General features: G+C 41.5%; 1 pseudogene; it reads left to right on the forward strand.

Moving 5' to 3' along the window:
- Nucleotides 1-7,861: 7,861 nt before the first annotated feature.
- Nucleotides 7,862-12,156, forward strand: Pdzd4-ps1 (PDZ domain containing 4, pseudogene 1; annotated as a pseudogene).
- The last annotated feature ends 1,781 nt before the right edge of the window (nucleotides 12,157-13,937 follow it).

Consider the following 13,937-nt stretch of genomic DNA (forward strand, 5'->3'; position numbering starts at 1 on the left):
TAACTCGTTGAAGAATTGGATTGGTATTTTGATGTGGATTGCATTGAATCTGTAGATCACGTTTGGTAAAATGGCCATTTTTACTATATTAATCCTGCCAATCCATGAGCATGGGAGATCTTTCCATCTACTGGAGTCTTCTTGAATTTCTTTCTTCAGAGTCTTGAAGTTCTATATGTACAGATCTTTTACTTGCTTGGTTAAAGTCACACCGAGGTACTTTATATTATTTGGGTCTATTATGAAGGGTGTCATTTCCCTAATTTCTCTCTCGGCTTGTTTCTCTTTGAGTAGAGGAAGGCTACTGATTTATTTGAGTTAATTTTATACCCAGCCACTTTGCTGAAGTGGTTTATCAGCTTTACTAGTTCTCTGGTGGAATTTTTGGGATCACTTAAATATACTATCATATCATCTACAAATAGTGATATTTTGACTTCTTCTTTTCCGATCTGTATCCCCTTTATCTCCTTTAGTTGTCTGATTGCTCTGGCTAGAACTTCAAGAACTATATTGAATAAGCAGGGAGAGAGTGGGCAGCCTTGTCTAGTCCCTGATTTTAGTGGGATTGCTTCAAGTTTCTCTCCATTTAGTTTAATGTTAGAAACTGGTTTGCTGTTGTAGCTTTTACTATGTTTAGGTATGAGCCTTGAATTCCTATTCTTTCCAGGACTTTTATCATGAAGGGGTATTGAATTTTGTCAAATGCTTTCTCAGCATGTAATGAAATGATCATGTGGTTTTGTTCTTTCAGTTTGTTTATATAATGGATCACGTTGATGGTTTTCTGTATATCAAACCATCCCTGCATGCCTGGGATGAAGCCTACTTGATCATATAGGATGATTGTTTTGATGTGCTTTTGGATTTGGTTTGCCAGAATTTTATTGAGTATTTTTGCGTCAGTATTCATAAAGGAAATTGGTCTGAGGTTCTCTTTCTTTGTTGGGTCTTTGTGTGGTTTAGGTATAAGACTAATTGTGGATTCATAGAAGGAATTCGGTAGTGCTCCATCTGTTTCAATTTTGTGGAATAGTTTGGATAGTATTGGTATGAGGTCTTTTTGAAGGTCTGATAGAAGTCTGCACTAAACCCGTCTGGACCTGTGCTCTTTTTGGTTGGGAGACTTTTAATGACTGCTTCTATTTCCTTAGGACTTATGGGGTTGTTTAACTGGTTTATCTGTTCCTGATTTAACTTCGGTACCTGGTATCTGTCTAGGAAATTGTCCATTTCCTGAAGATTTTCATGTTTTAAATATAGGCTTTTATATTAAGATCTGATGATTTTTTGAATTTCCTCTGAATCTGTAGTTATGTCTCCCTTTTCATTTCTGATTTTGTTCATTTGGACACACTCTCTGTGTCCTCTCGTTAGTCTGGTTAAGGGTTTATCTATCTTGTTGATTTTCTCAAAAACCAACTTTTGGTTCTGTTGATTCTTTCTATGGTCCTTTTTGTTTCTACTTGACTGATGTCAGCTCTGAGTGTGATTATTTCCTGCCTTCTACTCCTCCTGGGTGTATTTGCTTCTTTTTGTTCTAGAGCTTTGAGGTGTGCCGTCAAGCTGGTGACATATGCTCTTTCCTGTTTCTTTCTGCAGGTACTCAGAGCTATGAGTTTTCCTCTTAGCACAGCTTTCTTTGTGTCCCATAAGTTGGGGTATGTTGTCCCTTCATTTTCATTAATTTCTAAGAAGTCTTTAATTTCTTTCTTTATTTCTTCCTTGACTAGGTTATCATTGAGTAGAGCATTGTTCAACTTCCACGTTTATGTGGGTATTCTTCCGTTATTGTTATTGAGGACCAGCTTTAGGCCGTGGTGGTCTGATAGCCCGCATGGGATTATTTATGCCTTTCTGTACCTGTTGAGGCCCCTTTTTTTGACCAATTCTATGGTCAGTTTTGGAGAATGCACCGTGAGGAGCTGAGTACAATGTATATCCTTTTGCTTTATGATAGAATGTTCCATAAATAACTGTTAAGTCCATTTGGTTCATGACCTTTCTTAGTCTGTCTATGTCTCTGTTTAATTTCTGTTTCCATGATCTGTCCATTGATGAGAGTTGGGTCTTGAAATCACCTACTATTATTGTGTGAGGTGTAATATGTGTTTTGAGCTTTAGTAAGGCATCTTTTACGTATGTAGGTGCCCTTTTAATTGGGGCATATATATTTAGGACTGAGAGTTCATCTTGGTGGATTTTTCCTTTGATGAATATGAAGTGTCCTTCCGTACCTTTTTTGATGACTTTTAGTTGAAAATTGATTTTATTTGATATTAAAATGGCTACTCCAACTTGCTTCTTCAGACCATTTGCTTGGAAAGATGTTTTCCAGCCTTTCACTCTGAGGTAGTGTCTGTCTTTGTCTCTGAGGTGTGTTTCCTGTTGGCAGCAGAATGCAGGGTCCTCATTGAGTATCCAGTTTGTTAATCTATGTCTTTTTATTGGGGAGTTGAGACCATTGATGTTGAGAGATATTCAGGAATAGTGATTATTGCTTCCTGTTATATTCATATTTGGATGTGAGGTTATGTTAGTGTGCTTTTCTTCTTTTTGTTTTGTTGCCAAGACGATTAGTTTCTTGCTTTTTCTAGGGTGTAACTTACCTCTTTATGTTGGGCTTTACCATTTATTATCCTTTGTAGCACTGGATTTGTAGAAAGATATTGTGTAAATATGTTTTGTCATGGAATATCTTGGTTTCTACATCTATGTTAATTGAGAGTTTTGCAGGACACAGTAACCTGGGCTGGCATTTGTGTTCTCTTAGGGTCTGTATGACATCTGTCCAGGATCTTCTGACTTTCATAGTCTCTGGCGAAAAGTCTGGTGTGATTCTGATAGGTCTGTCTTTATTTGTTACTTGACCTTTTCCCTTCCTGCTTTTAATATTCTTTCTATATTTTGAGCATTTGGTGTTTGACTATTATGTGACGGGAGGTGTTTCTTTTCTGGTCCAAACTATTTGGAGTTCTGTAGGCTTCTTGTATGCCTATGGGTATCTCTTTCTTTTGGTTAGGAAAGTTTTCTTCTATGATTTTGTTGAAGATATTTACTGGTCCTTTGAGCTGGGAGTCTTCACTCTCTTCTATACCTATTATCCTTAGGTTTGATCTTCTCATTGAGTCCTGGATTTCCTGTATGTTTTGGACCAGTAGCTTTTTCTGCTTTACATTATCTTTGACAGTTGAGTAGATGATTTCTATGTAATCTTCTGTTCCTGAGATTCTCTGTTCTATCTCTTGTAGTCTGTTGGTGATGCTTGTATTTACGCCTCCTTGTCTCTTCCTTTGGTTTTCTATATCCAGGGTTGTTTCCATGTGTCCTTTCTTGATTGCTTCTATTTCCATTTTTAATTCCTTCAACTGTTTGATCATGTTTTCCTGGAATTCTTTCAGGGATTTTTATGAATCCTCTCTGTAGGCTTCTACTTGTTTATTTATGTTTTCCTGTGTTTCTCTAAGGGAGTTCCTCATATTTTCCTTGAAGTCCTCCAGCCTCATGATCAAATATGATTTTGAATATAGATCTTGCTTTTCTGGTGTGTTTGGAAATTCCGTGTTTGCTTTGGTGAGAGAATTGGGCTCCGATGATGCCATGTAGTCTTGGTTACTGTTGCTTGGGTTCCTGTGCTTGCCTCTCGCCATCAGATTATCTCTAGTGTTACTTTGTTCTGCTATTTCTTAGAGTGGCTAGACTGTCCTATAAGCCTGTGTGTCAGAGGTGCTGTCGACCTGTTTTCCTGTTTTCTTTCACCCAGTTATGAGAACAGAGTGTTCTGCTTTCGGGCATGTAGTTTTTCCTATCTACAGGTCTTCATCTGTTCCTGTGGGCCTGTTCCCTGAGTTCACCAGGCAGGTTGCTTGGAGCAGAAAAGTTGGTCTTACTTGTGGTCCCGAGGCTCAAGTTTGCTCCTGGGGTGTTGCTTATGAGCTCTCCACAGGGGTAGCAACCAGGAGGACCTGTGCTGCCCTTTCCAGGAGCCCCTGTGCACCAGAGTCCCTGATGGAGTTTGGTGTTTCCATCTGGAGTCAGAGAGGTGGGCAGAGTGTAGTCTCTTCTGGTTTCCCAGGGGTGTCTGCCTCTCTGATGGTTTACCTCTCCTGCCCATGGGATTTTGGTGCAGAGAACTATTTATTCAGTCCATCCCTTCAGGTTCTGGTGGTGTCTCAGACGCAGCGGACCTGCTGCTCCTGTGCCCTTATCTCTAACTTCATCTATCTTAATTGAGAGTTTTGCTGGATATAGTAATTTGGGTTTGCACTTGTGTTCTCTCAGGGTCTGTATGACATCTGCCCAGGATCTTCTGTCTTTCATACTCTTTTGGTGAGAAGTCTGATGTAATTCTTATAGGTCTCCCTTTATATGTAAATTGACATATTTTCCCTTACTGCTTTTAAAATTCTTTTCTGTTTTGTGCATTTGTTGTTTTGACTATTATGTGATGGGAGAAATTTCTTTTCTTGTGCAATCTATTTGGAGTTCTGTAGGCTTCTTTTATATCTATCGGCATCCCTTTTTTAGATTAGGGAGGTTTTCTTCTATAATTTTGTTGAAAATATTTACTGGACATTTAAGTTGGGAGTCTTCACTCTCTTCTATACCTATTTTCCTTAGATTTGATATTCTTTTTTTTTTCTTTGGTTCTTTTTTTCGGAGCTGGGGACCGAACCCAGGGCCTTGCGCTTCCTAGGTAAGCGCTCTACCACTGAGCTAAATCCCCAACCCCAGATTTGATATTCTTATTGTGTCCTGGATTTCCTGGATGTTTTGGCCTATGAGCTTTTTGTATATTACACTGTCTTTGATGTTTGTGTCGATGTTTTCTATGGCATCTTCTGTCCCTGAGATTGTCTCTTCTATCTCTTGTATTCTGTTTGTGATGCTTGCATCTTTGTCTCCTGATCTCTTCCCTAGGTTTTCTATCTCAAGGCTTGCCTCCCTTTGTGCTTTTTTCTTGTTTCTATTTCCATTTTAAACCCCTGGATGGTTTTGTTCAATTCCTTCACCTGTTAGGGTGTGTTTTCCTATAATTCTTTAAGGGGTTCTCTAAGGGATTTTTGTGTTTGCTCTTTAATGGCTTTTGTGTATTTACTTGTGTTGTCGTGTACTTCTTTAAGGGAGCCATTTATATCCTTCTTAAAGTCCTCCCTCATCATCATAAAATGTAATTTTTAAATCTAAATATTGCTTTACTGGTGTTTTTGGATATTTAATATTAGCTTTGTTGGGAAAACGGGGCTCTGATGATGGCAAGTAGTCTTGGTTTCTTTTCCTTAGGTTACTATGCTTGCCTCTCACCATCAGGTTGTCTCTGGTGTCAGCATGTCTTGCCATTTCTGACAGTGGCTTGATCCTTCTGTAGGTCTCTATGTCAGCACTCCTGTAAACCTCCTTTCCTGCATTCTTTCACCTGGAACTTAGAGTGCTCTGCTCTCAGGCCTGTAGGCACTCCTGGTAAATGTTATTCAGCTCTTGGCACATGTAGGAATCTGAAGGGTACTGCCCCTTACGGCTCCTAGGTTCCTGCGCATAGGTAGCACAGATGGCACTAGGTGATTTCTTCTTGGGTGGTGAATATGGGCAGAGAGTAGTCTCCTCTGATTTCTCAGGAGTGTCTGGATTTCTGAGGATCCAGCTCTCTCTGCCATGGGATTTTGGTACACATAGCTGTTTGACCAATTGAGTTCAGCTCCAGGAGCAGATCAGAACAGCAGGCTCCTGCTGTTCACTGCTCCTATAGTCTTATGTTCAGAGGCACTATGCAATTTCCTCTTGGGCCATGGATGTGGGCAAAGTTGGGCAGAAGCGGCAGTCTGTCCTTCAGCCTCAGAATGGTCCACACTTCAGGGTGTTCATCTCTTTCGCCCATGGCATTTGGGAGCAGGGAACTGTGGGATGAAATAAATTCAGTTCCAGGCATGGCCAGAAACTGGAAGTGCCCTGTCCCTTACGACTTCTTCCTTTGTGGGTCCTGAATACATCAGTCAGGTCAATTAGAGCAGAAAAGTTGGTCTTACCTCTGCTCTCAGGTGTGTAGGTTCTTCTGGTAACTGTCTTTCTGTTCTTGGTGCTGGCAGAAATCAGAAGCATCCTGTCCCTGACTGCTCCTAGGTCCCTGCGCCCAAGGGCACAGCTGTCACTGGGTGATTCTCTCTTCAATCTGGAATGTGGGCAGAGGATAGTCTCCTCTGATTCCTCAGAAGTGTCTGCACTTCTGAAGGTCCATCCCTCTCCCCCTTGGGATTTGGGTGCAGGGATATACATTTTTATTAATCATCTTGGCATTGTAATTTCAGTGTGTGTGCTTGGGTGTGTTTTTCCTTCTCTTCAGAATGATGTATTTCTTCTCATATCTTCTGTAGAATTTAACTAGTCAGTTTTTATCATGGAAAATGGTGTTTCACCTTCAATTCTAATAGGTAGCTTTGTTTGGTGTAACAGTTCTTATGTATTAGAACTTGGCATACATCTTCTAGAACCTTCACTCTTTTAAAGTTTCTGTGGAATAATCACACACTATTCTCATGTGCTCACTTTTTTGATAAATAGACCATTTCTTTTCCTTCCCCTTGTAGCTTTCAGTATCCTTTCATTATTCCATCATTTGTTTTTTTTTTTTTTGCTTTTAATCTTTTGAGAGATATATGACTGCTATTATGGATAATTATATTCTTGTCATCTCATCTCTGAAGACTATTCTTGACCACTGCCTGATATTGTCTCTGGCTTGGTTCCATCAGTGGTTCTGAATATTGTTCTCTTTTTGGTTTGCTTCTAGATTAGACCTTTGCACTTATTCTCTGCATTCATCATTCACTAGATTTCACAATTCTTTGAGTATCTCACACACAAATCTGACAGTAAAGCCAATGGGAAAGAAGCCAGAAGAATATATCCTACTGGGTCACAAAGTAGCAATGAGGAACCTGGATTCTCTCCAGGCAAACTGCTCAATCCAGAGCCTGGGATCACACTGCACTTCCTTCCTTGCCTGTACATGCTACTTCCTGAGTTCTCTGTCTTCTCACTGCTACTCTCCAGTTTTAGAATCTCAGTGTAAATAGAAATTACTTCTTGGTGCCTCTGCTGGTGAACTTCCTGGAAATGAGTTCATGGCAGATGGTAGGAACCAGTGCTTGTGAGTAAACATACAGATCATGTTTTGTTCTTTTGGGAGATCTGCAATAGATGGTATTTGACTATGGTTAAATGAACTCTTCATTTCCATACCTGTACATTCTCCTTCTCCCCTTGCCACTGATATGACAATCATAGTGCTTTTCTCTTTTTCCTGTTCCTGGTCCTCTGTCAAATTGCTTATCTTCTTTCTCCTCATTTTGTTTCTTTTATACTTCATTTTCACTTTTTATTTAACTTACTTGTTCATACCCTAAATGCAGTATAAAAGGTGGGCAAGAAGAGATCTTAATAGGATGATGATAATGAGAAAAATGGAGGAACTGTCCAATCCTGTATGGCCAGCTCAAGCAGGCTTCATCACACCTCCTATTTTCATCCTTAAAGTGTGTCCATTACCTTGATTTAGGGTGGGGAAAGATTTTTGTCCTACTTAAACCATCCTGTTTAAGAGTCAAAGTCATGATTTCCCTGCAGAGGTAAATTCAATATACATCCAACTTCTCCCCTCATTTTTTTTCTTATACAGAGCCATGGGCTCAGTTCCTGTACAGTGTTTGAAGCTGGGCTCAAAATGATCCTCATACACTTGGTTTCATCCTTTCAACACTAAATTGTATTCACTTTGAACTGATCAATTCTTCCAGGATTTGTAAAACAGGAGTTAAGTACCTATAAACCTACAAAAGATCAGAAGCATCTCTAATGGATAGTCTCAATGGGTATGTAAGTCCTTGGAGATTTTAGGGTATTCTTGCATGTCCATGAGACATAAAGTTCTCTGTGATCTTTGGCAAAGATGTTGAGGATGGGAGAATGTGACTCCATGTAAAATTTGGAAAGAATTCTTCTGTTTCTGGTATTGATTGCAAATAACTGTAGGACAGGACAATAATCCAGTTCTGAGAAAATAACTGGAGGGCAGGGAGGATTCTCTTGGTGGTCTTCATGACCAGATTGATGAATGAAATCATGGTTTATAGTTTATTTACTCACAAATTTCACTAAGCATTTTTATAACAAAAATCTGAAAAATGAATATGTATGTTATAATGACCACTCTTTATGTAACAGGATTTAAAGGTTTAAGTCTTGCTTGCTGTGTTGTACTTAAGTAAGCCTTTAACCCATCTGTGTACCTTATAGCCAAATGATGTGAGACCATCAATATCTACAACTGTGTACATTCTGACACCTGCCTTGGCTTAGCATCAGGTTTTGGTAATTGACAGGTGAATTGTCACTCTCCATTTCTAGGATTCTGGCTTCTTTACATTTCTTAATCCATACTTTCACCATTGACTGTATTAATCAGGATTCTTAGACTCACAGAACTAATACATAGTCTCTATATGGTAATGGAATTTGTTAGGATGACTTACAGTCTGTAGTCAAATTCCCCAACAATGGTCAGCTGCGAATGAGAAGTCCAAGAATCTAGTAGTTTCTTAGTCCTACAAGGCTAGTTGTTTCATCTGGTCTCCTGTAGATTCCAACAGATGTGTGGAAAGTAAATGCAAGCAAATGAAGAAGAGCTAATCTTCCTTCTATCAATGTACTTAAGTAAATATTCAACAGGTGTAGTCCAGATTAATGGTATGTACCACCACATCCTGGTTCTGGTCCTTGTTTGTCCTAAGTTGACCTTGAACTCAAAGATCTCAGTGCCTTAGTCTCTTGCAATTAAAGGCATGTACTACCTTGACTGGTCCTAAGCTTTCCATAGCCTCTATGCCTCAATATCTTCAGGCATCTGTCAAAGTCAGAAACTTGTGTCTCCCAGGCTCAAGGTTTGGATCACAGTTGAGCCCTCCAAATCTGGATTGGAATTCATTCCAGATATAGTCAAGTTGACAAACAGGATTAGCCATTACTCTTACATGTGCACTCTCCCCTTCCTCCCTTTATTGTTACCTTTTGTAACACATGTGTCTTATCTGACAAATATTGTAAATAGGGGTGGTTTCCCTGTGAATATAACAGACCTGATTAATGAAGCTTTACTTCAGCATTACCTTTTCTGTCAGGCTGACCAGCAAACAAGAGCTCCAGCATCTCACTTCATTCTTACTCAGACAACACAGGGCACATGTTAGACAGCTTTCCATGACTGTAACCAGAGTCAAACAATGAAAGAATAAAAGAATTTTATTTCATGATTTCAGAGGTTTCTACCACCATGATGGAAGGATGCAGGAGAACATAGTTATTAAACTCATGGCATTTGGGAAGCAGCAGAACTGAGTAAAATTGAAAGGAATCAAGGAAAAAAGTACATCTCTCAAAGAAACATTCCTAGTTTGATACTTCCACCCCAAGAAAACTTCCCCATCTGTTAACAATATGCCAACTGTTAAAATGCATTAATGTCTTAAACCATGGATAAGACAGAGACAACACAGGCTAATTGTGTCAGAAAACAAGAATTGTGCTTACAGAATTACTCAGACTTCCTCAGTGCCATCAAGTGACTAAGATGAGACAACACAGGTGAAGGTGCTCATACACCACCGTGTCCTTTTCCACTGTGTTCACACACATGTGATTCTTTATACTTCTGGAAACCTCCACTATTTACCTTTGCTTTAGTAAATTCCATACTTTTTAAAATTGGGGGTGTTTGGGATATTTATTTTTATATTTTTCATTCTCCTAAGAAAATGTTCACAGTGCTGTTGGGAGGAAATGTTGTTAGTGATCCCATTCCAAAGATCTTTTTGAAGGTTTCCTTACATTTTAGGTGGACATTTAAAAGCTTTAGAATTATGAGTAGGTCACAATGTGAATATGTACATTTTAAAACATAAGTGTGTGTTTAATATATTTACTGAAAATATTTTTCTAAGGTGTGTTGTTGTAATATTATAAAAATAAAGCAGTCTTTTGACCCGCTCTAGGGCCGGCATGGCAGTGTTCCAAGATATCTGGTAGATATCTTTGACTCAGTGAGCAAAGCATCTCATCAGCTCTGCTCCATCCCATATCACACTGCTGAAGGCCTCTCTCTGAGCCTGAAAGAAATCTCTCTAGCTATCTAATTCCAAAGGCAGGTTTCCAGGACAGAAACATATCCCAAGTCCTATGCGGCCCAGATTATCTGCCACACACTCTTTTTTTTTTTTTTCGGAGCTGGGGACCGAACCCAGGGCCTTGCGCTTGCTAGGCAAGTGCTCAACCGCTGAGCTAAATCCCCAACCCCCCTGCCACACACTCTTACACTTAAATCTGCACATGAAAAAACATACAACACAAAAACATTTGATCTAATTGATAAGATAAAATTGCTCACCTAATCATACAAAGCCCTGTACACATCCATCCCTTAAGAACACCTCTGATCAGCAGACTGGAAATGATGAGAAGGGGGCTCCTGATGGGGGCCCTGGCTTGGGCAACAGCCAGGATCTGGACAGCAGGGTAGGCCAGACTAATGCTTGTACCCACAACTAAGAGAGCTCTGAACATGACCTGCTCAGGGATGAACCTCCCAGCACCACCAACACCTTTGGAAGCCTGCGCAAGTTCGGGCTACAAGGGGATGCCCTACAGAGCAGGGACTTCTACTTCAGCATAATTCTTTGCTAGCTGAGGGGGCAGGGCTGGGAGGGGCTGACCTTCCTGGGCTCACTGATGAGGAGTATGAACGCTGCGGGGAGCTGCTGGAGATCAAGTGCCACCTGGAAAATGGCAACCAGCTGAATATCTTCTTCTCCCAGGCCTCCAGTGGCAACAGTGCCCTAGATGTCAACCACAATGAGAGCCTAGGCCATGAGATGGCTATGCTGGAGGAAGACCTTCGGCACCTAGAGTTCAAGTGTTGCACTATCTTGTGGGCACAGAAGATGCAGCAGTAGATGGAGCGTTGTATGAAGTTCTGGCTGCTGGAAGAAGAGAGTCTCTATGACCTGGCAGCCAGTGAGCCCAAAAAGCATGAGCTATCTGATATATCTGAACTGCCAGAGAAATCTGACAAGGATAGCACCAGCGCCTACAACAATGGGGAGAGCTGCCACAGCACTCCACTGCTTGTGGAGCCTCTGCCTGAGAGCCCCCTGAAGCAATCTGCTGCTGGCAATTCCAACTTGAACTGGACCCCTTCTCGCCCTCCTGTCACCACCCACCTCAAGGGTGCTCCTTCACCAGGGAGCTCAGCCAAGTTCTGATAACTTTAGCTGGATCCCGAAGTGGGTCGTAGACAACACAGAAGAGCATATCAGCCGCAGCACCAAGACAAGTGTTACTCTGGAGCGTGTGAGCCCTGTAGGTAGCCCTTACCTCTCCAGGTGCCACGGTGGCCAGGAGATCAAGCAGTACCATAGCTGTATGCAGTTGGCCCCGCCACGTACCCTGGAGGATCTGAGTCATGGCTCCTTGAGCTTGGCTAGTGGTCTTCGGGTGGACAGGGTGGTGGCTGCAGCTGTTGAAGCACCCCGCATGGACTGGAAAGTGAAGGTGTGAAGTGATGGGACCCACTATGTGGCCAAGTGGCCTGTACGAGATCGGCTGCTGAAGGTCAGAGGCCTGAAGATCCGAGAGGCGTGCAGTGGTATGACCACTGATGATGATGCAGTAAGTGTGATGAAGATGGGCCGCTACTGGAACAAAGAAGAGAGGAAGCGACACCTGATTCGAGCATGGGAGCAAAGGAAGCATGGTGAGTTCATCCAGAGCTATCTGGAGTGTCTAAGGGAGCAGCAGAATGGTGACAGCAAACCTAAGCTCAACATCATTGCGCTGAGCCAGTGTAAGACCATAAAGAAGCGAAACAAGAAGATTCTGGACAACTCGATCACCATCCATGAGATGCTGGCACATGGTGCCCACTCAGCTGATGGGAAAAGGACCTACAACCCTCTGCTCTCTGTCACCACTGTCTATGCTGCTCCAGCAGGAGCCCAGCCCAGGCCTAGAGAATCTGACCCTCACGCTTCCTTAGAATCTAGTGTCTGTCGATGTGTGTGCTTGCACGATGTGCTCATGCACACTCCTACCTGTATATGTATGTGTGCATAGGACTTTGGTAAATAGAAAGCCCCAGGAAGGAACACTTCTCTTACATCTAGTTCCTTCTCCCCAAGAAGCTATGCCAACAACCAGCATAGAGGCATACCCATAAAGAGCACCTCTGTGTGCTTGCACATGGTATTCTTGCTATGTTCTTGGAGACAGGAAAGTCAGTGTGGACAGGTGAGGTGAACTATCCTAAGCACAAGAAAATATCCAACTTCATGCAGAAAACGACCTCTCCTCTTGTAGGAGCTGCAATTATTTGTAGACAAAGGTAACCCTGATTTTTGTGATTTTCTTTTTTTCTGTGCTTGCCAATAGTTGTGTTCTGTTTTGTGGACCTGCCCTGGGGGCTGGCAGCTCCTTTAGGTAGCCTGGCAAAGGTGAACCCCACCGAGTGCTGGCTGAGGAGGTTGGGGGGGGAGAGAGATGGTTGGGTGGGAGGGAAAGGAAGAAGATGGGTTAGAATAAAAAGCCGCTGTCCTGGTGGCCTCTACCCTGAGGAGTAGCAAAGGGGTTCTGCCTTGGCTTTCAAGGCTTAACCATGAGGCCCACTTCTCTCACCAGTGACTGAAGGAGAGTGAGATCATAGGGATTTTGGGCACAGTATCCATTCAAAAGAATTCTTCTATGTCAACTGTGGCAGAGCCACTCTTCTCACTGGCATAAGTAAGGAGTGCCAAACCAAATGAGCAACACAGAAGACCTTATGTAGTTTAGAGATGATCTGGTGGGAGTTGGGAGGCTTGGGCCCAATGAAAGGAAGGTGGGCTAAGAGATGACTAGGACCCAGATGATGTAACTTAAAAGTGCCACTTGTTTGGTGCCTCTCAGGCTTGGTGAAGCTCACTGGATTCTACAGGATGCCCCTGATCCCCAACTACATCCCAAGAATAAAGCAAGCTGCCTTTCTTAAAAAAAAAAAAAACATTAGAACATTCATAACAACCTGTGAAGTAACAGCGTGGAATCTTAACATCAGTCTCCAAGTTCTCTTTCAGTGGTGGCTTCTCCTGTTCCTCCTGTCTTTTCCTCCTTTCTTTTCCAGTCTCCTCCCCTTCCCTCAAACTTTTCTCCTGCCCATCCTTCCTTCTTGTCCAATGACAGAACTCATTCTATCTCATACCTGCCTCGCCTGTGACATCATCCCACAGAGATGTTCATTCAGTTATTGCCCTAGAATATGTCACCAAGAATCATACTAACTCAAAACCCTCAGCCCATACCATGTTTCCTACATAATGTACTTGGATACTGTTCCTATTCTGTATGATACATATACCTCTATTTTGCATTGGGTAGTCTGACATATATTGTATGCCTAATGAAACTGATTTCACTGTTCAATATGATTTCTTGGATAGTTTCAGTTCAGTTTGTTTTATTATTATTTATTTGTATGTATATTGGTATGCATATTTAAGTGCCCATGTCTACAGGTCACAGTTCCACTTGGAGAAAGCAGTGTTACCTTTCCACCATTCTGATTCTGAATTACTGGCATTATGGATGTCAGACTTCAATTCAAATGTATCAATTGAATCATCTTATCAGCCCTCAGTTTTTAAAATGACCAGTAAGATAGTTCATTAGTTCTGATAGCCTGAGTTCCACCCCAAAATATTTTTGAAACCACCAAAGAAAATACTAAATATATTTCAAAGATAAAATTTACAACCCTTGTAGCATTTTGCCATTTACTCTAAAGAATAATACAGAGAAATCCAATGTCTTGCATTATTTAACTGTAAGTATTTTCAAGATCATGTTTTGTTTTTACTCTTGGG

Source organism: Rattus norvegicus, chromosome 8, assembly GCF_021556685.1.
Source record: "Rattus norvegicus strain SHRSP/BbbUtx chromosome 8, alternate assembly SHRSP_T2T, whole genome shotgun sequence".
In the NCBI taxonomy this organism is placed as follows: domain Eukaryota; kingdom Metazoa; phylum Chordata; class Mammalia; order Rodentia; family Muridae; genus Rattus; species Rattus norvegicus.